Source organism: Rhinopithecus bieti, unplaced genomic scaffold, assembly GCF_001698545.2.
Source record: "Rhinopithecus bieti isolate Rb0 unplaced genomic scaffold, ASM169854v2 scaffold_19840, whole genome shotgun sequence".
Classification (NCBI taxonomy): domain Eukaryota; kingdom Metazoa; phylum Chordata; class Mammalia; order Primates; family Cercopithecidae; genus Rhinopithecus; species Rhinopithecus bieti.
Genome location: NW_016809771.1, coordinates 1,155,917 through 1,182,339, shown reverse-complemented (window position 1 = coordinate 1,182,339; position 26,423 = coordinate 1,155,917). Strand labels below are relative to the sequence as shown.

The 26,423-nt window shown below is 39.6% G+C and overlaps 1 protein-coding gene and 1 pseudogene across 3 annotated transcripts in view; one reads left to right on the top strand and one right to left on the bottom strand.

Annotated features, from left to right (window-relative positions):
- Nucleotides 1–26,423, top strand: part of ELOVL6 (ELOVL fatty acid elongase 6) — a 156,360-nt gene that overhangs the window by 74,371 nt on the left and 55,566 nt on the right. Inside the window, exon 1 of one of the 3 annotated variants that reach the window (XM_017890422.1) lies at nucleotides 19,829–19,834. The exons of the other annotated variants lie outside the window; for them this stretch is intronic. The gene's annotated coding sequence lies outside the window, so the exon portion shown is untranslated. Of the gene's footprint in view, nucleotides 1–19,828; nucleotides 19,835–26,423 lie in introns of those variants that run through there. 3 annotated transcript variants of the gene reach the window in all.
- LOC108541004 (homeobox protein NANOG pseudogene) lies at nucleotides 1,155–2,071 on the bottom strand (annotated as a pseudogene).

The following is a 26,423-nucleotide window of genomic DNA, read 5'->3' as shown; positions in this document are numbered from 1 at the left end:
TGATGACAGGATCATTTGGTTTTTGTTAATATTCATACTTGGGCCCTCCTCACCCCACAGGACCTAGAGGATAGGAGTTTTGTTTCTTTCTTTAGTTTAAAAAAAATTTTTTTTTTTTTTAGTTTCTCCACTTTGCAAGAGAAATTTTTTTTTAAACTAAGTGACATTTATGAATATTATAGATATTGAGTAAATGTTTTTGAATAAACAAGTAAACCAGCTGGAGCCCTCATTCATGTTTTTTTTTTTTTTTTTTTTTTTAAGGAAAAATGGTTGTTTCATTCATTAGTACTTAAACCAGCCAAAGTAGTAATGCAGCAAACACAAGACCTCTTTCCACAAATATTACCATAATCAACAAAATAGGGGCTAATAGTAAAACAGAGCCAAAAAGGGCTGAGGAAATCAATGAAGTATGTTACAGCTTAACCCTTCACCCTTCGCCTCAATAGCATTTTTATCTTATTTTATTTTGACATGAAGTCTGGCTCGGTCATCCAGGCTGGATTGCTGTGGCACCATCTGGGCTCAGCCTCCCGAGTAGCTGGGATTATAGGCGCCTGCCACCACGCCCGGCTAATGTTTGTATTTTAGTAGAGACAGGGTTTCACCATGTTGGCCAGACTGGTCTCGAACTCCTAACCTGAGGTGATCTGCCTCCCTTGGCCTCCCAAAGTGCTGGGATTACAGGCATGAGCCACCGCGCCTGGCCTCAGTAGTTTTTTAAAAAATAAGCAAAGCCTCCCAATCCCAAACAATAGGAATATATTTTCATCACACCAATTTGTACTTTTATTTCTTATTCTTTTTTTCTTATTCTTGAGGTTAGATTCTAAACCCTAAAGATACCCAAACTAGTATTAGATCTAGTTATCTATAGCCAGAGACAGCTAGTATCAAGTTGTCTTTAGCAGCCAAGGTTATTAAAATGCCTTTTCTCCAGGAAGATCCAATAGGAAAAAAAAAAAAAAAGAAACCTCTCTGATTAGGCTCCAACCATACTCCACCCTCCATTAAATTGACTGGATAGGCATAATGGAAACTGGAACACGTGGTTTCCAAACAAGAAAAATCCTATCAGGGAGGGGAGGAGGGGAGAGGAAGGTTCAGCCAGTGCCCAGACTGAAATTGAGTAATTTCAATTTCACTCATCTTCACGTATCTTCAGGTTGCATGTTCGTGGAGTAGTTTAGGAATAAATCCATGGTTTGTGGACTACTACAATACCTAGTTGTCTACTGTATTATTACATTATGGCCTTCCCCAGCAGCTTCCAAGGCAGCCTCCAAGTCACTGGCAGGAGAATTTGGGTGGAACTGCAAGCAGGACTGCAGAGATTCCTCTCCACAGTTATAGAAGGGACTGTTCTAGGCCTGATTGTTCCAGGACTGGGTGCACCAGGTCTGAGTGTTCCAGAAGTGTTTGCTCCAGGACTGGATGTTCTGGGGTTGCTCCAGGATGAATTGTTCTAGGTCTGGTTGCTCCACATTGGAAGGTTTCCATTTGGGTTTACCAGGCATCCCTGGTGGCAGGAAGAGTAGAGGCTGGGGTAGGTAGGTACTGAGGCCTTCTGAGTCACACTATTGCTATTCTTTGGCCAGTTGTTTTTCTGCCACGTCTTAGATTTCATTCTCTGGTTCTGGAAGCAGGTCTTCACCTGTTTGTAGCTAAGGTTCAGGATGTTGGAAAGTTCTTGCATCTGCTGAAGGCTGAGGTATTTCTGTCTCTGAAATCTATCATTGAGTACACACAGCTGGGCGGAAGAGAACACAGTTCTGGTCTTCTGTTTCTTGACCAGAACTTTGTCTTCCTTTTTTGTGGCACTATTCTCTGCAGAAGTGGATTGTTTGCCTTTGGGATTGGTGGAAGAATCAGGGCTGTCCTGAATAAGCAGATCCATGGAGGAAGAAAGAGGAGAGACAGTCTCTGTGTGAGGCATCTCAGCAGAAGACATTTGCAAGGATGGATGGTTTTCTTCAGACCCACAAACCACAGGTGTAGGTGACCAGTCTTTACAGTCGGATGCTTCGGAGCAAGGCAGGCTTTATGGACAAGCTGTATTCACACTCATGTCATTATTGGAGAAGAGTAGGAAAAATTTAAGAGGTGGACTGGAAAAAAGGCTAAGATGGCTTTAAGACTTTTTTTTGGAAGATCTTAGAGAAATATGACCTCTAGGAGTGAAAGTATCAAGAAGTTGGGATGAAGTGAGTCGCCTTCACAATAACAGGAGGCAACCAGCTCAGTCCAGCAAAAATCCATTCATGTTTTTAAGTTCATATATACTGTATTAACTTGGATTTTTTACTGTTAATTCTAAAAATACTCCTGTTTATAGAAGAGGCTGTTTAGTTTTCTAGAGAAAAGTCTGCCTATTTGCCTTAATGTGAACTTGAGGATTTGGAGATTCTGTGGCCAATTTTGATCAATATAAACGGATAATTTGAATAGTTCAGATTAAAAAAATAATCCACACAACTCTGGATTTCAGCATCCCAAACTCTTCTAGCCCTTCTGGTGACTCCTGAAAGGTGTCCCGCCTGTCTGTAACTCAGTTTCCCTCAGTGTAAATATCATACTGCGAAGCAACAGGGATTGGAACATCAACGCAACAGATATTTCCTAAGTACTTCATTATTTTCAGTTCAATGTCCAAGGTGCAGACCTTACGTATAGTACAGTCATTGATAATTTAGGAAGCTTCCTTAACTATAAAAAATTCTCTTATATTCAAATAAACTAATGCAGCCACAGCTTTTATATAGGAGTGGGAGTTAGAGTGAATATCTAATGATCTTTATATGTGTTAAACTTCCATAATGTTTCCTTGAAAAAAATGTGTACTTACCTATATTTATATGCATTTAAATGCTTAAATACAGACTCATGAACAGATATAAATTTGCTGTCTTTGATATCCTAAAATGACTGATGGTCATGTGCATAAAAGCTAGTCTGAGAACCCTGGAGCCTGCTAGACAGGTTGAGCTTCTGAGTAAGCACTGCAGCTATTGCAGTGCTCAGCCCACATGATATGTTTTGCTTAAAGGGAACTATCCAATACCCGGCCGGATGGATGATGGTGAACACTTTGGTTTAATACTGCTTATTACTATGTCACTTTAATCTGCCTAAAATTGTTCACATAACATTGTCCTTATATTTTTCTGGGAAGTTACTTTTCCTTGGGCTACTGTGTTGGTTCTGCTTTAGCATCCTTGGTTCAGTCATTTTTAATACTTGGTCATTCAAGCTTAATTAAATGAGAATAATTACGGCCAAAATGCCCAGGAAGTATAGGATGGCTTTTTGGTTTTGTTTTCCTGCTATCTTATGGTACTGACAGAGCTCCGACTAGATCAGGCAGCTCAATAGAGGAGGGAGGCTCTACAAATGTCACTTTAAATATATTTACATTTTAGAGGAATTGGCTTGCTAGTTCTAGTCCATGTTAATAAATCACCACAGAATCCCACATACTGTTAGTAGCAACAGAACTTGGTGCCTTACATTCAGAGAAGTTTTAATTGAAATTTAGGGTATTAAAATTGTGTTGGGTGGCCAGGTGCAGTGGCTTATGCCTGTAATCCCAGCACTTTGGGAGGACAAGGTGGACAGATCACAAGGTCAAGAGATTGAGACCATCCTGGTCAACATGGTGAAACCCCATCTCTACTAAAAATACAAAAATTAGCTGGGCGTGATGGCTCATGCCTGTAGACCCAGCTACTCAGGAGGCTGAGGCAGAATTGCTTGAACCCGGGAGGCAAAGGTTGCAGTGAGCTGAGATCCACCACTGCACTCCAGCCTAGTGACAGAGCAAAACTCCATCTCACCAAAAAAAGAAAAAAAAAAAAAAAAAAAAAAAGGTTGTGTTGGGCTGGAAATAATGAAAAACTCAACAAATAGAATCTCAATCATGTATGGGAATTGCCTTGTTTCACTCAACAGAAGTCTAGAGTACACAATCTAGAGCTGACAAGGCAGCTAGATGATGCTATCAGGAAACTAAGCTGATTTCATCTCTTACTTCCTTCTTTCTTTTTCATGCGTGCTACCCCATGGCTATAAGATGGTTGCTGCCAGGCATCAGGTTTGTGACTAGGCAGAAAAGAGAAGAGCAAAGAAATAAAACTCCAAAGGGACATGCAGACAAGTCTATATGTTTTAAAAACCTTTCCCAGAAGCCCCACGTGGCCACTCCTATTTTCATAATCATTGCCATAGCTTCATCTCAGACTAATCTCTGAAAAGGAGCAAGGCAAATGGGTATCATGGATGGGCATTCAGTCATATTGCCATACTTAGCCTCACAATTGATCCAGTCCAGTGAAGCTAGGGTTCCAATCAAAGAACATCTTGTGGGGTGTATCACTTACTATAACATCTGTCCTGGTGATAAGGCATCTCTTGAGAGACTCAAGGACTTTTTAGGTGACAGATGACACTAGGGAACACCCTGTTTCTCAGCTGATAAGAAGAGAAAGCAATCCAGTATAGATGTGCATCACTTGAGAAATATATAAAACAATAACAGAAATATATAAAATAACAATTATTTGATTCTTAAAAATAATTATTAATTTTTCTTAAATAGGAAAGCTCCCCAAATGTGTTCAAAATACAATTTAGTTTTTTGAAAAAAAGATTTATACATAATTTTTCTGGACTAAATCTGCTACGTAAAGCAAGATAAGCCTGTCCTTTTGAAAAGTTTATTTTGCCTTTGAGTACCGACTATGTAGCTTGGTGCAAAAGTAATGGCAAAACCACAATAACTTGTGCACCCACCTAAAATCTTAGTCACTCAGTTACATACTTATCTATCCTCATCAGTCCAGCCTTTCTTGTATCTTCCAAAACATGTTCCAAGTGAGCTGAGAACTTTCCTTTACAAGTCCTGTCTTGCTGGTTGGAAACATGGATGACTGTTTTCTCAGTCTTGAAACTGACATTGTTGCATGTTGGTAGTTGACACATGGTGGGAGGAGCATAATTTTGTATCTAAGAACATGATAAGCACCAAAACAAATGAGGAAATATTAGACCTTGCTGTTGCCCCTATGCTCACAGATAAGTGTCTGAGTGAAATTGTTTGCAGAAGGCACCCGATGAACTTCATACACCCATATGTGTAAAACATTTAACCAGTTGCTCTGAAATGACGCTCCAGTTGGGAGGGTACAGATGCAGGAACTTCCTGTAACCACACTGCCCATGACGCCTGCCTTATCCTCACCTCCAAGCCCTGCTGTTATCTAAAACCTGTGCCATTCCCACCAGACTTACTCAAGTCCCAGCTTTCATTTCATCAGTGAGTGATCTTTATATATCACAAATCCAAGCACATGACTTCATTCATTTAAAACCTTCAGTGGCTACCCATTACTCTTAAGATGAAAAAGAAACGTCTTAACATGGCCTATAAGAGTCCTCATGACCTTGCTTCCACTTAACTTCTTGCGCCTTCATCTCAACACTCTCCCACTTTGTAATTGAAGGTCAAGTACTCTAAATTTCTTAGAGTTGTTTGAATGTGCTTTCTCTCTCATGCCTCTGGCTCTTTGCCCACACTGTTGCCTCTCACTTTACCAGGCTTATACTCGTCCTGTCTGAATATGTCTCCAGAAAGCCTTCTCTGACCCAACAAGATGGGGTTACCATGCCTCCTATATGTTTCCTAATTTCACTTTTGACTTTTTTTTTTTCTTGAGACAGGGTCTCTCTGTGTAGCCCAGGTCAGTCTTGAACTCCTGGGTTCCAGCGATCCTCCTGCCTTGGCCCCCGAAAGTGCTGGGATTACAGGTGTAAGCCACTGTGCCCAGCCTGTTTCCTTATTTTTAGTACCCTGCTTTTCTGTTTACTTGTCTATTTTCCCCCAAAACATGTCTGGGTGCAAGGAGTGTGTCTGTTTCATTAACTATTCTCAATGCTTAGGACATAGTTAGCCCTTAATAAATATTTACTGAATAGCTGTATGCAAGAATGAATGAATCAAAAGTCTCCTTCTTCTCAGCCCAGATAAATTCTTCTTAATCATGATAGATAATTCAGCAAAATTTTGTACCATAAACCAAAAGGCTTTGAAAAGTTTTATTAAGTAAATATCTTTGATTTCTGTCATTAAACTACCATCCTCAAAGCCTGGAAAACTATTTTCACCTGATGTAACTCATAACTTATGAAGAAAATAAATGTTATCCCTAAGTTTCAGTTTTACTTTTAAAAGGATAAGGAATTTTAGATTAATTTAATGTTTTTCTTAGACTCTCCCATAGAGGAGAAGCTTTAGGAGCTTAGTGAGACATAGGTTTACCTTCTTTTTTTTTTTTTTTGAGACGGAATTCTTGCTCTGTTGCCCAGGCTGGAATGCAATGGTGCGATCTCGGCTCACTGCAACCTCTGCCTCCTGGGTTCAAGTGATTCTCCTGCTTCAGCCTCCTGCATAGCTGTGATTACAGGCGTGTACCACTACACCCGACTAATTTTTGTATTTTTAGTAGAGACACGGTTTCACCATGTTGGTCAAGCTGGTCTCAAACTCCTGACCTTGTGATCCAACCACCTCGGCCTCTCAAAGTGCTGGGATTACAGGCGTGAGCCACTGCACCTGGCCAGGCTTACCTTCTTAGAGGCATGGTATTGTGGCAACAATGGTGCATATATCCTGTCTCTTAGTGTAGGGTAGGAGAGATGGGCTACTACTTTTCTTTTTTCTCTCTTTTCAAAGTCTTTGCTTTTTTTAATGTACTGATTTTTTTTTTTTTTGTAATTACAATATTAGCCAGAAGTATTTCATTGTAGGATTTTTTTTGTAGGATATAATTCATTTTGATATGCATGTTATCAAAGTGATGTTATCTTTGAGATAGGAAATCAAAGAGTCCTGAGGGATTCTGGATGAGAGTGGCTGAAGATAGGTAGCTAAATCATCATGATAAAAGCATGAAATAGTGGATCAAGCTCAAATTTAAAAATCTCTTAAGACTCTTACTTCAGTGCACACTTTATGGTTACTCTTCTAGATTGAGAAAGTCTGGGAAGAGGAAATCTGTCTTTGCAAGCACCTCATCGGTTCTGTTGCAGGTGGTCAGTGAACTATTTTGAGAAACACATAAGATTAGCTGGTAAAAATGCTTAGTTCAAAAATGTGAGTGTGTGTACATATGGTTGTTAGAAGACTAGCACCTTCAAATCCTCTTAAATTTGTTCCATAACACCAGAGAATATATTAGAAGTTTGGAGGAAATTGGCATCAAATTTTTCACTACCCTCCATATGTATACTTCCTTGGGAGGCCTCCCAAAAGTCAAAGAGGGGCAAAATTCAGTTACTGATTTGTCATTAGTGGGAATTCCAAGCTTTGCCCCTCTCCCTTGTTTTACTCCGCTCCACTCAGACCAAGATTTGAGGGTTGGGTGCAGCAACTCATGCCTGTAATCTCAGCACTTTGGGAGGCCGAGGCAGGTGGATTGGCTTTGAGTCCAGGAGTTCGAGACTAGCCTGGGCAACATGGCGAAACCTCATCTCTACAAAAAATACGAAAATTATCTGGGCATGGCGGTACATGCTTGTAGTCCCAGCTACTTTGGAGGCTAAGGTAGAATTGTTTGAGCCTGGAATGTGGAAGTTGCAGTGAGCCAAGATCATACCATTGCACTCCAGCCTGGGCAATAGAGATCCTGTCTCACGAAAAAAAGATTTGAGTTTTTGTTTTTTTACCATCACTGGGACCAAATCAGTTTCTCTCAGTCTCTAATTCTTGCTCCCAATCCTTTTCTCCCTTTTCTCACTCTGACTAATAACCCACATAAATATAAGTAGAAAATAATCACCATAAACCAAATCCTTATCTTTTTTCTTTTGAGATGGAGTCTTGCTCTGTCACCCAGGCTGGAGTGCAGTGGCGCCATCTTGGCTCACTGCAACCTACACCTCCCAGGTTCAAGGGATTCTTTTGCCTCAGCCTCCTGAGTAGCTGGGACTACAGGCGTATGCCACCATGCCTGGCTAATTTTTTTAAAGAGAGATGGGGTTTCACTATGTTGACCAGGCTGGTCTCGAACTCCTGACCTCAGGTGATCCGCCCACCTCAGCCTCCCAAAGTGCTGGGATTACAGGCGTGAGCCACCATGCTGGCCTAAATCCCTATCTTTCTAATAGAGTAAATAAAATTAAGTTTTATTAATTTATAAAGAAAATTAAATTTTATCCATCCCTTTCCTTATGTATATTGTCTTGGTCTTTCATTCATAGAGCCACTGAGTTCTATAAAGATACGAAGATATTCTGGAAACATGTAGGGAAATGTAGAAAGACTTTTAAAAAAGGTTTTATGTTTTAAAGAAACAACAATATCTAATCTTTGAAATGTTTATGTTNTTGAGATGGAGTCTTGCTCTGTCACCCAGGCTGGAGTGCAGTGGCGCCATCTTGGCTCACTGCAACCTACACCTCCCAGGTTCAAGGGATTCTTTTGCCTCAGCCTCCTGAGTAGCTGGGACTACAGGCGTATGCCACCATGCCTGGCTAATTTTTTTAAAGAGAGATGGGGTTTCACTATGTTGACCAGGCTGGTCTCGAACTCCTGACCTCAGGTGATCCGCCCACCTCAGCCTCCCAAAGTGCTGGGATTACAGGCGTGAGCCACCATGCTGGCCTAAATCCCTATCTTTCTAATAGAGTAAATAAAATTAAGTTTTATTAATTTATAAAGAAAATTAAATTTTATCCATCCCTTTCCTTATGTATATTGTCTTGGTCTTTCATTCATAGAGCCACTGAGTTCTATAAAGATACGAAGATATTCTGGAAACATGTAGGGAAATGTAGAAAGACTTTTTAAAAAAGGTTTTATGTTTTTAAAGAAACAACAATATCTAATCTTTGAAATGTTTATGTTTCTACTTAATGATGGTTTCCTAAAATTGAGATGAGCTTATAAGTATATAATATTATTCAGCTGAAAATTTAAAACTTCATCTCGACTCACTGAAGCATTGGAGTAAAAGGCTTTATTTTTTAAAAAATGGAAATGGGTCGTTGTTAGAGTATATTTTAAAAATAAAATCACTCAATGCCTTTTATTTTAGTTTAAAAGTAATATTTATTCATTTGCCTTCTTTTCAAAAATTCTGATTTCCACACTACCATTAGGTTTTACTTTTCTATATGTTCATTTACAGAAACATACATTAAAAAGTCACTTGTGTCCTGTCCTTCCCTGCTGACTCATGATGAAAACTGTAAGCCTATTTTTTGTCCTTGTCAGAAATCATTATACTTTTTTTCGACTTGGACCTAAAAAGAGTTGGCCAGTGAAGCAGAATTAATGTGCTTGTAGAAAATCTGTCTAGTTGAGAGTAATCCTGGCAGTTTCTTCAAGAACTAGCCTTTGCTTATGTATATTCAGGTTTGGGTTTGCAAGAGGAAATCCTGAAAGAACAATAAACACTTTTTTTTTTTAAGTTCCAGGATACATGTGCAGAATGTACCTGTTTGTTACATAGGTAAACGTGTACCTTGGTGGTTTGGTGCACCTATCAACCCGTCACCTAGGTATTAAGCCCCACATGCATTAGCTATTTGTCCTGATGCTCTCCCTCCCCTCGCTCCCTGTACCACAGGCCCCAGTATGTGTTGTTCTCTTCCTCGTGTCCATGTGTTCTCATTGTTCAGTTCCTACTTATGAGTGAGAACATGCAGTGTTTGGTTTTCTGTTCCTGTGTTAGTTTGCTGAGGATGATGGCTTCCAGCTTCATCCATGTCCCTGCAAAGGACATGATCTCATTCCTTTTTATGGCTGCACACTATTCCATGGTGTATATATACCACATTTTCTTTATCCAATCCATCATTAATGGATATTTGGGTTGGTTTCATATCTTTGCTATTGTGAATAGTACTGCAGTAAACATACATATGCAATAAGCAAACATTCATTATAATAGAATAATTTATAATCCTTTGGGTATATACCCAGTAATGGGATTGCTGGGTCGAATGGTATTTCTGGTTATACACATTCTTTTTTTTTTTTTTTTGAAACGGAGTCTCACTCTGTCGCCCAGGCTGGAGAGTGCAGTGGCTGGATCTCAGCTCACTGCAAGCTCCGCCTCCCGGGTTTACGCCATTCTCCTGCCTCAGCTTCCTGAGTGGCTGGGACTACAGGCGCCTGCCACCTCGCCTGGCTAGTTTTTTGTATTTTTTTTAGTAGAGATAGGGTTTCACCGCGTTAGCCAGGATGGTCTTGATCTCCTGACCTCGTGATCCACCCGTCTCGGCCTCCCAAAGTGCTGGGATTACAGGCTTGAGCCACGGTGCCCGGCCCCATACACATTCTTTATGAAGAAAGATTAAATAAATTCTTCTCTAGTGTCAAGCTCTAAACCTGTTTTAATTCGAGACTTTACTGTGGTACCTTCTAATCTGTCTACAGACTGTCTAGTTTAACTCACAAGAGACAGTAGCAGAAACTGGAATTTCTTGGTAACTAAGATTTATAGTTATCTTTTAAAGAAGATTTTAGTTATTGATAAAAATGAACAAACCTTCTTTACCATAGTCTGGACGCTTTCATGCTCATTTTTCATGCACGATATTTATGACTATGCAAACTTAGCTGTATTTACCTGAAAAGTTACTGAAAGGAGAACTATTGCCCAGATACACATTTATAGATACATACTCAAATGACATCTCAATATGTTGAATTTTCCAAAGACAAAATCAGTAGAATCTGGTAAATTTTACCTTTGAAGATAGTTCTTGCCTTGGCTATTGCTCTCTGCCTTATGCATTTCCTCCCAGAGTGGCTCATTCACACACTTCCTTCCAGTCTTGGCTCACATTCACCTTCCCAGTGTGCCACCCTGTGTAACACTGTGCTCTGTGTCTCACTCTCCATCCCATTTTCCACCTGCACCAACTTGCTTTTTTCTTTCCATAATATTTGTAATTTTCTAATATATTATATAATTTACTTATTGTCTTTCTCCAGGCTTGAAACCTCCATCCACGAGGACAGGGTTGTCTGTTTTGTTCACTAATGTATTTCCGGACCCTAGAACTGTGCTTAGCACACAGTTGGCACTCAATTAATACTTGCTGAATGAATAATTTAAATCACTTCAAGATTTAAACTACCTATCTTAATTTGTAGTTTTCTTTCTGCTCCTAAGGGAAAAGAGCTATAAGAAAATACAATTTTTACTGTTTAGATTAAGAATCAAGTGAGTTTGAAGCAGAGTTGCATAGATGACTTGAGCATCAGTTTTTCTACTTAGTCTTCAATAGTGCATTTTCCCTCTTAAAAGTATGTCCAAAACACAAGATTTTAAAAATCCAGTAAGTCATTTATTAATTCATATGTTGGGGAAAGACATAAGCCCCTGGGCATACAAAGTTGAGTAAGACACAATCTGTACCCTTCAGGATTTCAAAGGAAAGACAGATTTGTTAACTTGTGTGTAAAATACAAAGAGACAAGTGCTACAGTAGGTAAGAAAAAGACATACAGAAAGCACAGTGGTGATGAAGGAAGGGATAGGCAGCTTGACCTAGAAGCAGTCAGGGATTATCTTCACAGTGATCATAAAAAATGACAAGGTTGCACGGGAAGGGCATTCAACGTAGCAAGAACAGCACGTGCGAAGGAAAGTGGGACAAAGGGGCGTGATGTCTGGAGAATGACAGTATAGTTGTAGCACAGGGTGTCCCAGGGGAAAGTTATGACATGACTCCAGAGGAGTAGGTAGAGGTGAAACTATTTGAACCATGTCAAAGCATTTTGGGGCTGGGCACATTGCCTCACACCTGTAATCCCAGCACTCTGGGAGGCCAAGGTGGGTGGAATTGCTTGAGCTCAGGAGTTTGACACCAGGCTGGGCAACATGGTGAAGCTTCATCTCTACAAAAACACACAAAAATTAGCCAGGTGTGGTGGCATGCACCTATAGTCCCAGATACTTGGGAGGAAGGCTTGAGTCCAGGAGGCAGAGGTTGTAGTGAGCTGAGATTGTGCCACTGCGTTCCAGCCTGCGCAACACAGCCAGACTGTGTTTCAAAACAGAAACAACAAAAAAAGAAAAGCATTTTGGACATCTTAGAGATGATGCCAAATCTGTTAAAATTCCTACAGTCTGTAGAGCCTAGAATCTACCATATAATATTAATGCCATTCATTTTTAAATAAACAAGATAGTTGACTAATAGTGAAGATTATATACTACATAATGACCTTGACTTCACATAATGTTTACATTTCCTTTTATATAGTCTTGCACACTTGTATTCTCAACAGTTTTTCTATATCAGATTTTAGGATTCTGAAGCAAAGGGCCATTGTCCTTTTGGACAGCTGGAAATGCAGAATAAGTCAGTCTAAGTGGGAAGCCACAAAGACAAAACAACCGTGTAGTATGCCTAAGCTCTTACAGCATGTCCTGCCATTGAGCAGTCAAGGGTTACGGCTGCCAGTATACAACAAAGTAGGCAAACACTAGATGGAAAAGGAGCAGTCAACTTCAAGCATGTAGTGACTTTGGAAAGTACTCTCTGGAGACCTTTCTTATAGATTTCTATGTCCAAAAATTAAGCCTTATGAATGTGACCTAAAGAAAGGAATGTTCTATTGGAGACAAAGTGAATTTCAAGTGTAAGTGATTTATATGTTTAACTGGCAGAAATAGTGATGGGGTGTGAGAAGACAAAGGGATGACAAAAACTACTACTTTTTTTTTTTTTTTTGAGACAGAGTCTTGCTATGTCACCCAGGCTGGAGTGCAGTGGTGTGATCTCGGCTTACTGCAAGCTCCGCCTCCCGGGTTCATGCCATTCTCCTGCCTCAGTCTCCCAAGTAGTTGGGACTGCAGGCGCCCACGACCACACCTGGCTAATTTTTTTATATTTTTAGTAGAGACGGGGTTTCACCATGTTAGCCAGATGGTAAAAACTACTACTGTTAAGAACCAACTGAGGCTGGGTGCGGTGGCTCAGGCCTGTAATCTCAGCATTTTGGGAGGCTGAGGTGGGTGGATCACCTGAGGTCAGGAGTTCGAGACCAGCCTGGCCAACATGGTGAAACCCTGTCTCTACTAAAAACACAAAAGTTAGCCAGGCGTGGTGGCAGGTGCCAGTAATCCCAGCTACTTGGGAGGCTAAGCCCTGAGAATCGCTTGAACTCGGGAGGCAGAGGTTGCAGTGAGCCAAGATCGCTCCACTGCACTCCAGCCGGGTCGGGCAGTGGGGGAGGAGGGGAATAGAGCAAGACTCTGTTTCAAAAACAAAGAAAAGAACCAGCTGAGAAGTGTAACATTCCTGGTATACAAGGTAATGGTTGAATCCCAAGTGCTCAGAACATATGGAACAGTACCTATAGTAAGTGCACAGTTTTTAAAAAGTAATTACTATTTTGACCAAATTGAAACACATTTTAATTTCATGGCCTGGAACAATGCATAGTAGTTTGAAGTCAGGACCCAACTGTTTGTCTATAATGGAGCATCAAGTTCCCATAGGAGAGCTATGTGAAGAGCTGCAACTCATGGATATTCGGTAATACTTTTCAACTGTTATCACACTCAGACATCTAGAATTCCTCAAATTGATCAAAAAAGGCCTTAGACTCAAGAAGTATCTTGAGTAAATACTTGCCAAATCTATTTTTTTACTTATTTTTTTTCTTTTGGTAGGAAACCTTTCTGTGTAAACATAGCTAAATATTGTGACTCTCAAATCTTGGTGGTTAGTAAATCAGTCTTGACAAACAAGCAAAGTAGAAAAAGGACAAGAAAAGCAAAGGCTCGGGTCTACTATCCAGAGCGATTGCTACCTATCCACACGGTGTGTGCATGCCAGCATGAGCAATCTGAAGAACACATTTCCCCAAAATGCATTCTCAAAGGGCATGCTTTGGGAATAGGGGAAGACAAATTAACCTGACTTTCAAAGGAATGTTGAGTCACATACACTTTTCTCTCCCTAAGCATGTTTCCTTCTTTTTGAAACTGAAGAAAAGGATGCTGTAGGCATTGTGATTTTGAGAATCTCCTTTCTGGGAATCCATGCTTGATAAATCCCAGCCATACCATAGTCACATTCAGCAATTCACCTGACATGCAAATAAAGGAGAAATTATTCTTCTGTCTCACAACCTGGCAGTAGAGAGAAACTTGTAATAAATAAAATTCCCTTTTACTTTATGAAGAAATGGGAGCTATGGACTTAATTTTCTTGTTTTCTGAGGGATCTTGAGATTTTTTTTTTCATTAAGATTTTCCCCAAAAGGTCTTTCTTCCTCTCTTTTTTTTGGCTTTCAACCTGTGAAGGGGCAAAGAAAAAAAAGAAAGTGAAAGTATTTGTGGGGAATGATGTAAAAAGATACATAGATAAAAGTCTTCTAAGCTATAAAGGACTCCTAAACCAGCTCCGGACACTATCTGACCAGTTTTACTCTGCTTCCCACTGTAGAAACTGATGACAGGCACAAGCAGGAGCACAGCTTCCTGTTGAACTGGTTTAGCTTTGTGCACAATCCTCAGAGGAGAATTAGTGACTCGTAGCATGTTAATTAGGGGAGCAAAGGCCTGTGAGTAGCTAATAAAGATGATTAATATTTTGTTAGAAGATTTAGAAAACAGTGCAATTGATTTTGTCCATCTCAATTGATATACTTTATCATGTGATACCACCTTTTTTTTTTTTCTTTTTTTCTTTTGAGATGGAGACTCATTCTGTCACCAGGCTAGAGTGCACTGGTGCAATCTCAGCTCGCTGCAACCTCTACCAGTAGGGTTCAAGTGATTCACCTGCCTCGGCCTCCCAAAGTGCTGGGATTTCAGGCGTGACCCACTGCACTCGGCCAATACCACCTATTTTATTACAATTCCAATACTTCTGAAAATAGAGCTATTGCTACTCTTTTTATTAATTTTAGTTAATTACTTTGAAATTTCCTCTGTGGCCCAGGCTGGAGGACAGTGGCATGATCACACCTTACTGCAACCTCTGCCACCTCCCAGGCTAAAGCCATTCACCTACCTCTGTCTCTTGAGTGGCTGGGACTACAGACACCCACCACCACGCCTGGCTAATTTTTACTGTAGAGAAGGGGTTTGTTTGCCTAGGCTGGTCTCAAACTCCTGAGCTCAAGCAATCTGCCCACCACAACATTTCAAAGTGTTGGGATTACAGATGTGAGCCATTGCGCCTGGCCTACTCTCAATTTCTTAAAGTGTATGTCATAGAAAACTTTAGTGATATCAAATTTTCAGACTGAATATGAGAGTATCCCCATGTTCATTGTAGCATTATTCTCAGCAGCCAACATATAGAAGCAACCTAGGTGTCTGTAAACAGATGAATGGATAAAGAAATTGTGATATAATGGAATTTTATTTCACATTAAAAAAGAGATTCTATCATTTGTGACTACATGGATAAACCTGGAAGATATCCTAAGTGAAGTAAGCCAGGCATAAAAAGAAATGTTATTGTGTGATTTCATTTATATGTGGAATCTAAAAAAGTTGAAAATGTAGAAACAGAGTAGAAGAGTGGTAATACTGTCCCATCCTGGGTGAAGTTAATATTGGTTATCATGGAATTATCTTACAAAAGTGGTTAACAGAGATGACGGGAATAACTAAAATTCTACTTCAAGAAGAATTTGAACTCTGTGTGGAGTTAGGGGGTGGTGTCTCGGCAGTTACTATGAAGTCTGGTTCTATTCATTTAAGATTACTGGCCAGGCACGGTGGCTCACGCCTGTAATCCCAGCACTTTGGGAGGCCAAGGCGGGTGGATTACTTGAGGTCAAGAGTTTGAGACCAGCTTGGCCAAAATGGTGAAACCCTGTGTCCACCAAAAATACAAAACTAGCCGGGCATGGTGGTATGTTCCTATAGTTCCTGCTACTTGGGAGGCTGAGGCAGGAGAATCACTTGAACCCAGGAGGCAGAGGTTGCTGAGATCTCACCACTGCACTCCAGCCTGGGCGACAGAGTTAAAGTTTGTCTCAAAAAGAAAAAATATATATATTCCTTTTTTTCCTCTCTGGAGATGTATTTTTAAATGCAGTTCTAGATGAGCTTCATGCAGGAGAGGCACTGAAGCAGATGAAGATTTGTAAGAATTGAATCTACCAGCCTTCAGGATGCAGCTGGACATGGCACATGGTAGTCAGAAGTGAACCTAATTCTAGAACAGTGAAGAGAGTAATATACTGACTCACTGGTTGTTATTTTGTTTTCAGTTTTAAATTGAACTCCTCACTTGAAACAAGAAGCTCGCTTTATTTACTCTGTGCTTGGAATCAATTTGAAGCAATTCAGCCTGAGTGTGTCTGAAGCATAAGTGGTATCACCCCAGTCAGTGAACATATTTTTGAAGGAGTTTTGCCTATACCCTCTTGAGTCTTCCAGTTTCTCTTTTCTTAATTTCTGTCTCCATATTTCTCTTGTTCAGGATCCTCAACCTTAGCACTATTGGCTTTTTGGGGGACTGGATAATTTTTGGTTGTAGAGGGCTGTCTTGTGGCATCCAGGGCCTCTACACACCACCTGCCAGTAGCCAACTCCCTTCCACTTGTAAAGACCAAAAATGTCTTCAGATATTTCAAAATATCCTCTGAAGGGCAAAATCATCCCCCTCCGTGAGAACCCATGGTGGAGGGCAAAAGAGAAGAGGCCCACAGATTGAATTCTGGGGATCTTCAGAGTTTGTGGATTGAGGAGATGAAGGGAAAGCAGCAAAGGAAAATGAAAAAGAATAGATGGTGAAGTTGGAGAAGAGGCAAGAGAAAATAGTGAGAAAGGAAGTAAGTGAAGGAAGCATTGCAGAAAAGGAGTTGCCATCTGTGTCAAATGCTGTTACTAGCAGGCCATCTGGGTGGAAGACTGATACTTGACCATTGCTGCGTAGAAACCTATCTTTATAGACATAACCCCAAAAAGAGGAAGGATAAAACAACTGCATTGCCACAAACAGGAAAACATACTTGAAGTAGCCTGCAGTACATATTTTAAGACAGGGATTAAGAGAATGGTTACAAACCAACTAACTTCTGTTGTTGCAAAGGAGTGTTAAGAGACAGCAATTTAGAATCACGGACAGTCAGAATAAATCGAATACATATTAGTAATTTTAGTAAATTGTGTATTATACTAGAAATTGTGAACACAGGTACCTGGTTCAGTGTAAAGGATACAGTAAGTCATGTACTACTAATAAGAGTTCAGGTGCTATTTGTGAGTCACATGTTAATGAGTTGCTTAAAGACAATCTCCGTAACTGTGACTCTCGCCCTTTGGATTCTAAAATGCTTTCTTGAGGGGAAGAACCTGGCTTTGGAGATGGCAAACCAGGAACAGACATGAAACATTTGCATCTGTAGGGGTCTCCTATGCGTTTTAGTACAAGAATGGCTTTCGATCTTACGACTTAGTTTAATCCATGTGGTAAACAGAATAACAGTCCCTCAAAAATGTGCACACCTTAATCCCCGGTACCTGTGAATATGTTACTTTATATAGCAAAGGACCTATTAGGGATGCAATTAGGTTGAGGAATTTGAGATGGTGAGATTATTCCAGAATATCTTTGGGTAAGGGACATCTAATCACATGGGTTGTTAAAATTGAAGCTACTAGGCTGTGGCCCTGGATTGTCTGGTGGGCCCAATATATTTACAGGGTTCTTAACCGGGAGTCGGGGGATCAGAGTCAGATAAAGTGATGTGACCATGGAAACAGCTTAGTATGATGCATTTTGAAGATGGAGAAGGAGGCAGCCATGAGCCAAGGAATGTCAAGTGGCCTCTAGATGTTGGAAAAGGCAAGGAAATGGATTCTGCCATAGAGCCTCTAGAAGAAATGCAACACTGGTGACTCTGATTTTAGCTCCATAAGACTCATTTCAGATTTCTAACCTCCAGAACTCTAAAATAATACATTTGTGTTAGAAGTCATTCAGTTTGTGAGAATTTGTTGTAGCTGTCCTCATTATCGGAGTTCTCAAAGCTACTGTCTGCAGACTTTATCCTCTTATGTCACTGAATGAGAGTTCAGATTTTGAAGGAGCAGTATGAAAGCCCCAATCACAATGTTGCCATATTATTATTTTTGGAAGTTTTTTTTGTAGAGACAGGTTCTCACCATATTACCCAGGCTGGCCTTGGATTCCTGGCCTCAAGCCATCTTCCCACCATGGCCTCCCGAATTGCTGGGATTACAGGCATGAGCCATCATGCTTGGCCCTATATTATTATTTTTAAGAACAAAATGAAATTCAGAATTCTTGGGTAATCGGGTGATAATCTCGTTAAGTAAAAACAATGTTTAAGTCATTTTCACTCATTACTAAAAATATATTTCTTCTGATTACTGCCAGTTTTTTTCTCAAGCTTAATTTCTTATGTACATTTAATTTTGCTGACAAAATCAATTTATGAGCTAACCATGAGATCATCATCACTGCTGAGATATTTTCTCTAGTCCAGAAATAGTATTTGGGGTATATTTTCTCATTGCTTCCCCAGTTTCTTTTTAAAATTTATATTGAGGGAATCATTAGTGACAAGAGTATATTTATTTATCCAATAGTTAACATGAAAACATGCCATGTTTTCCCCTTCATTTTATTTTCTAGCTTTTGGAATTTTCAGTTGTCTGTGAGGTGATTCGTGGGAAAACCCTATATAAATATTAAGGTAGTGGTAACCTGCAACAGAAATGGATTCTCCTTCGATATAAATGTCAGTCTTTCAGTACAGAGAAAGTGCCCACAAACATGGATATGTTTGTGCTTGTTTATGTTATTGTGCAAGCTGTTATTTTTCTTGGTTTTGATTTAAATCTAGGAAAATTTTCAGTTTGAATTGGACTTAATCTTATAAACCTGAAATCCAGTTTTCCATGCATTTTGAATAATTATCTCTTTTGACAGTGTTTTTTCACTTCTAGTTTTAGCCTCCAGTTCTCAGATAGGTCTATTAGTTATAAGACATTCCAGGCTTCTTTAGGATAAAGACAATCAGGAAACAGATTTTTATATTGAACTCTAAGTGTAGCCTGTTTGTTTGAAAGGGCGTTGGTCATCCATAGGGGAAAGATGAGTGGCTTTCAGCATTTGGGTCAGTTTTTAAAGAAGCCCAGCTGTACCATATGATCAGGAACTAATGACCTCAAGGTTCCAGTCATTATTTCTACATTTAGTAGAAATTAGAGGACCATCAGCCAGGGATTTTTTAGCAAGGAATTCTTAAGTTGAAAAGCTTAGACTAGATCTCTAAGGTCTATTCCAATCTTGAGATTCTGTATGTCTATGGTCATTAGGCCACTGTACTGGAAAAGAAGATTAAAAAAAAAAAAAAAATGCCTACAGCTCTGACTGACATAGCCCGTAACTGTACTTGTGTAACTTCAGGCCCAAGAAAATTTTATATTTAGGAAAATAAATGACTGATGCTTCATTTATATTATAGATTTTTAAGGCTATAAGAGATAAAGTTTAGTTTGGTGACAGGAGAGTCACTCAACTACTGTTATTTAATAGGAGGCATTTCAGAATTGTAGTACACTTTTTATATTACCATTGTTACACCTTTTTTCATTTTCAAGAGATGGGGTCTTGTTATGTTGCTTAAGCTAGCTTCGATCTCTCAAGCTCAAGGGCCTCTCCCACCTCAGTCTCCTGAGTAGCTGGGACTACAGGCAGATGCCATTAGGCCTGGCTCATCATTATTATATTTTGAAATAATTTAACAAGTGAACATTGCCTCATTGGAAATTCATGATACCTTTTTCTTAAAATGAAGAGTATTTGATCAAGAAAACTGGTGCAATGAAATTGAATTGCTGCTAAAACCACCTTCTGAATTCTATTTCTACATGCTGCCTCTCTTATTCAGAAATTACTGTTTTAAATGGCCACGAGAGTTTTGTTTTACTATGACTAGATTGTTACTGGAAATTCTCATCTGTAACAATACTCTCAAACAAAACAAACTAGAAATTATTTTTTCATCATAGAGATCATTTTCAGTTTGCTTTCACTTGGGGATGGGAGATTTGTCTAAATAAGACCACTGACTTTTTTTGGTTTTGGCTTTTTTTTTTTGAGACAGGGTCTCACTCTGTTGCCCAGGCTGGAGTGCAGTGGGGCAATCATGCTTACTGCAGCTGCAACCTCCCAGGCTCAAACAGTCCTCCCACCCCAGTCTCCCAAGTAGCTGGGACTACAGGCACGCACCACCACCCAGACTAATTTTTAATTTTTTTGTAGAGATGGGGGTCTCAGTGTGTTACCCAGGCTGGTCTCAAACTCCTGGGACAAGTAATACTCCCACCTTGCCCTCCCAAAGCATTGGGATTATAGGCGTGAGCCACCATGCCCAGTCACTGATATGTTTTCTGCCAGGTTTTGATTTGGGGGTGATGGCAAGCTTTACTCTAAGGAGATAAAAAATTGAATGGATTTTAATTCTTTTGTTTTTGTTTTTGAGATGGAGTCTTGCTTTGTTGACCAGGCTGGAGTGCAATGGTGTGATCTCGGCCCACTGCAACCTCTGCCTCCCAGGTTCAAGAGATTCTCCTGCCTTAGGCTCCTGAATAGCGGGGATTATAAGCATGTACCACTACACCCAGCTAATTTTTTCTATTTTTAGTAGAGAGGGGGTTTCACCATGTTGTCCAGGCTGGTCTTGAACTCCTGACCTCAAGTGATCCACCCTCCTCAGTCTCGCAAAGTGTTGGGATTACAGGCATTAGCCACCATACTCGGCCCGAATTTTAATTCTTTGTTTGATTTTGCTAACTAGAGTAGCAGGGACAGTCTACAGTCTTTGGTCTAACTTCAATACTGATTTTTTTCTGATCAGTTTTATAGAGCCTTATCTACTGAAACAAAAAATATTCTTGTACCTAAGATGCAATGCTTTAGGATTGAAACTGACAATTCTCTGAGCCGCAAACATCAACTCTACTGAAATAATGCTGTGATTAGCCTAGCAGTTTGCTATCTTTTACTATGAACAGGAGCATATTCATTCCTAAAGGTGATCCCATCTGATGATTCCTGTGAAGAGCTGCAGTTCACACACACACTTCAGTGCATTGATTCCTGTGAAGAGCTGCAGTTCACACACACACTTCAGTGCACACACACACTCACACTCAAACTCACACATTGACACACTCACACACTCACACAATCAGACACACACTAACACACACTCAACACTCACACACACTCTCACTCTCAAACACACACCCTCACACTCAGGCACTCACACACTCACACTCTCACACACACACCCACACACACTCACACACCCACACACACACTCACACACTGACACATGCTTTCACACACACTCTCAAACTCACTCTCAGGCACTCACGCACTCACACTCACACACTCAATCACACTCACACTGCCACTCACTCTCACACACACACTCACACTCACTCACACTCACACTCATACTCATACTCACACTCACACACTCCAACTCACACACACACACAGTCTCTTACACTCAAACTCACTCACACACATACACACATTAAAATCACACACACACTCACATACACTCTCACACTCGAGAGATCCAGAATTCGACTTTTGCCACATCTGCCCTCTGGGGTACAAATAATGCATACCAAGTTTCTCTGTGAACATCTTTTTAAATTCTGTCTTCCTTCCCAGCTCAAAGACTTTCAGTGCCCTTCATGACTTCATCCAGCAGTTCTCTATCCATTTTTCTGGGGGCACAAGTTATTACTTCCCCATCTCTCANAATGCACTCACCCTCACACTGCCACTCACTCTCACACACACACTCACACTCACTCACACTCACACTCATACTCATACTCACACTCACACACTCCAACTCACACACACACACAGTCTCTTACACTCAAACTCACTCACACACATACACACATTAAAATCACACACACACTCACATACACTCTCACACTCGAGAGATCCAGAATTCGACTTTTGCCACATCTGCCCTCTGGGGTACAAATAATGCATACCAAGTTTCTCTGTGAACATCTTTTAAATTCTGTCTTCCTTCCCAGCTCAAAGACTTTCAGTGCCCTTCATGACTTCATCCAGCAGTTCTCTATCCATTTTTCTGGGGGCACAAGTTATTACTTCCCCATCTCTCACCCATGGGACATGATGGGATATGTGTGATTTAGTTTATTGTTTATTTAAGAAGAAAAAGAAAGGAAAATTAAGCCATGCATTTCAGTCCTGTACTTTAATTATTACTAACAAATTATTGGGCACATGCCTCACAACTTACTGCAAACTTGAGGTGCAGATACAGCCTGAACTCTGCTGCAGTTTTCAGAGCGTCACACAATCCGACTTTAGCCTGCATCTCCCAACAAGCTTTCTGCCAAACCCAACCCACAGCATCTGGTATGACAGACCCCCGCTTTAGCTCACACCTAACTCCACTGCCTATTGCTACTTGCCCTTTGCCCATCCATCCAAAGCCTTCAGGGTCCACTCTTAAATCTTCCACAGCATTTTCTCATGACAATAATCTCCTTCCTTAGCTCTTTATAAAACATAATCTGTAACACACATTTGCTACTGACCCCCGTGTAACCATGCGTTATCATGTAAATTTTTCTAACTAGATTAGCAGAGGCAGAATTTACTCTCATATAAGGATCCTTTTTTCATTCAATGTCATACTAACCATACTGCAAAGGAATACAATAAGTTTATTAAATTTTCTTGGCCATGGCTTAAACTTAACAGAAGGAAAAAAAAACCTAAAAGGTTTACTGAATTTTGAATGGATGGGTGGATATCAACATTTTCATCAGCTACTAAAAAAAAAAAAACAAAACAAGAAAAGGAATTCTAAGGAAACAAACAAAGGCAATTGATATCCTGCCAATTTAAGTATTAAAGATTCTTTTAGATGTGCAGGTTTTGTTTTAACATTTTGAAAGTATTTTCTCCCCAAAATCTTATTTCCAGTTGTAATACAAAACAGAATGCACCAAGATTTTAAAAGGTGACAGGGAGGAAAAGATAAGTTTACAGATGTATACAAGGAATTTCTATGTCCACTCTGCTTCTAAGAGGGGTATACTTTCCTGGAAAGGGATGTGTAGCCATGTTATTGAATCTGGTGTACTAAATGTAACTCTACTTTGATTATGGCCTACTTCAAGGATAGAAAACTAAAACTAGTTCTCGCACCTTTAAAAAAAAAATAGATAAGGAGAACCTGTGATCTCTGAATTAGTATCTGGAGGGTGAGGCAAAAGGGAAAGAAGTGCTTACAACTCAAAGCAGCCTGGAAATCACACACCTGATTTGGTTTCCTTGGTCATACACAACAGAGTGGAATAAGAATAAGGAACCCTTTACCTTAGTTATAGCGTTGTCTTGCAATTATAAAGCCACTTTTATTTGTATCAATTATGGGCATATTTTCATGATTATTCACAAAATGATTATCAGAATTTCTGGGCATATAGTTAATTTACTTATGAATAAAACCTCCTGGCCAGGAGTGGTGGCTTACATCTGTAATCCCAGCTCTTTGGGAGACTGAGGCAGGAGGATTGCTTCAGTCCAGGAGTTGGGGACCAGTCTGGCCAACATACTGGGACCCTATCTCCGCAAAAAAGTTAAAAGAATTAGGCACACCTGTAGTGCGAGCTACCCAGGAGGCTGAAGTGGGAAGATCGCTTGAGCCCAGGAGGTTAAGGCTGCAGTGAGCCATGATCACACTACACTCCAGCCTAGACAACAGAATGAGACCTTGCCTCAAAAAAAAAAAAAAAAAAAACTGCTGAAAATTTTCCATATTTTAATGTAAAAAAATGCCTATATGAAGTCTTGCAGAATCCTTAAGAATGTGACAGAATTCAGCCCTGGGTAGGACTTTAAGAAACCTCAGGATCCCTCTCAAGATAATCTTATTTTAATATTCTTATCAAATTATAACCACCATAGACATACATTAAATGTCATATTGGCAAAAGTAGTGTTATTTACTCTAGTCTCTGGGTCCCTACTTTATTTGTATCCTTAAAATCACTTTCAGAACCATAAGTTGTTTCCTGACTTGAGTCAGCAACTCAAGAGGACTCTTAAAAGAGGACGGGGTGCACCAGTTGGCATTCTGTCTCAGCGTCAGACTCTTCACCTTAGAACATGAAAACTTTTCTACACTAGGTAGATAGGTATCAGCTGAACTGGGCAGTGCCCTTTTCTTTTTTCCCTCACTGCTTTTACTTTCCCAACTCCTTGTACCTCACATGTGTACAATAGTCATAATGAAGACCATGTAGATACGACATGAAAGAGCCAGGAGGGAGCTCAGGTCAGCTTCCCAAGCTGTTCATTAGCAATTATCCTATGTTGAAATACTGCCCACATTAGCAAATAAACTAGTTTGACTCTTGGGGTACAGAAATTTTGATGTGAATGCTAAGGAGACTCAAGCTAAGCACTGGTTTCAGTGAAATCCCATGAGTTTAAAAAAACATGTCTTTCAATTTATGCATGCTGTTTCAGAAATGTTAATAAAGCAATAAATACAAATCGTAGAGTGAGAACTTGCTCAGCTACTCTGGTAAGAATCAAAAAAGCATGTCCTAGGAATGTTTTGGGACAAGACAGTATGATAGAGAAATTCAGATTTCTAAGGATAAATCCACTATTCATTTGTATTAATTATGGAATAATTTCCATTGTTCATCTTGATGACAGAAATAGAAGGGTAAAAGGATAAATATAAGCTTGACAGAATTAAAGCACATCAGTATATCATTTGGGTTGTCTTTATTTGGTTGGTCACCTGGTAATCATAACTCCCAAATCATCATGCTGAAAAGTACTTATTAAGTACCTATAATTACGGGTTGTGCTATATGATGCACATTTAAAATTTATTAAACGAGAAGAGTCCATGCTATCTCAAAATGGCTAATTATCTGATAATAAAACAGTATAGTGTTACCATTATACCCAAGTATGGAGGCCTGCCAGTATACGAAGTATTACCACTGAACCATTAGGAAAGCAATCTATCCACATTAAAACTACGTGGGCTAGTGGCAAACCATTATTCATCTTGAATACAATTGAACTTTACCGGAGAGATGCCAGAAAGGAAAGGCAATTTTAATTCATTAAAATTGCTCCGTTCATTAAAGAAAATCTTACCTTCTTCTAAGCAGTATGGAAAACTAATAGTACATTCAACCATAAATAACTCAGTTAAAGAGGTAAGTGTTAATGCTTCCTTAGGCAACTCCCACATCTAGCAGATGCTTAGGTTTAATTCTAAACTAACCCAAAGGATTTGAATTTCACCACAGTAAAAGATTTCTGTGCATGCAATGAACAACTTACTTTGATCACAGCACTTAACCCGATTCCCGTTAACTACCTGTAACCCAGATATAGCTTATACAATTATTTTGTGTTTACCTACCTGCTTGACCACAGCCATGACAATGTTGGATAGTCTTGAGCAGTGTACAGTGTGCAGCTGTGTGACTGTGAGTGACTACTATCATCAGGTTCCCTATTCTCTCTTCTGTCGAAGGAGGAAATTGGGCTCCACCTCTAAGGTTCCTTGCAATTATCAAGTTCTATGATTCTGTACTGACTGACTTCATTGCCTTAGCTGTTGAATTGCTTTGTAGAAAGCTCTAAAATTATGTGGAAAAGTGAATGGCCCTTGCTGGGATGTGAGCAGTGCATTAGGACTAATTCTCATTTTAGAAGTGAGGAAATTAGAGAAAAAATACATAGGGAAGATTTTTTATTCTTTTCTTGGTTCTTGAGGCATTACTTTTCCCTTTATGGCTAGAATGATAGGATTGTATGAAGACATTCATTTAACTTGGTTTGTTTATGATTACAAGTAATACAATTAATACGGCAAAATCAGAATCTCAAGTATGTTGAATGGGTAAGATAAATAATAATTTTAAGGAAATGTCTTCAGTGGTATATGTATAATTAATTTCTCTTCTCAAAGAAGCAAAGAGGGTTTGGATGAAAGTTTCCCAGGCTCAGAAAATATGACAGTAGAAACATGAAGATGGGAAATTCTTCTTCATCTTTTCACAGTTACACAATGTTCTACACATTATGCAATGATTATGTAATTCAAAAGGAGAGCTTAAGGAATTTTTACAGCTCATAACACATCAAGTACCCCTTTTTCTTCTGAAAGTTTACCACAAGAACAGGAAAATCTAGGCCTACTTTTCCTCTAAGCCTGTTTATCTATGAAATAAAGATAATACTTTACCTGCACCATGAGGATTAAATGGTAAAGCTTTTTGGCATTATGTTTACCCATAGGAATCACTCTATAAATCATAATATGTGATTATTGTCACTTATTACCTTTATAAATTAGA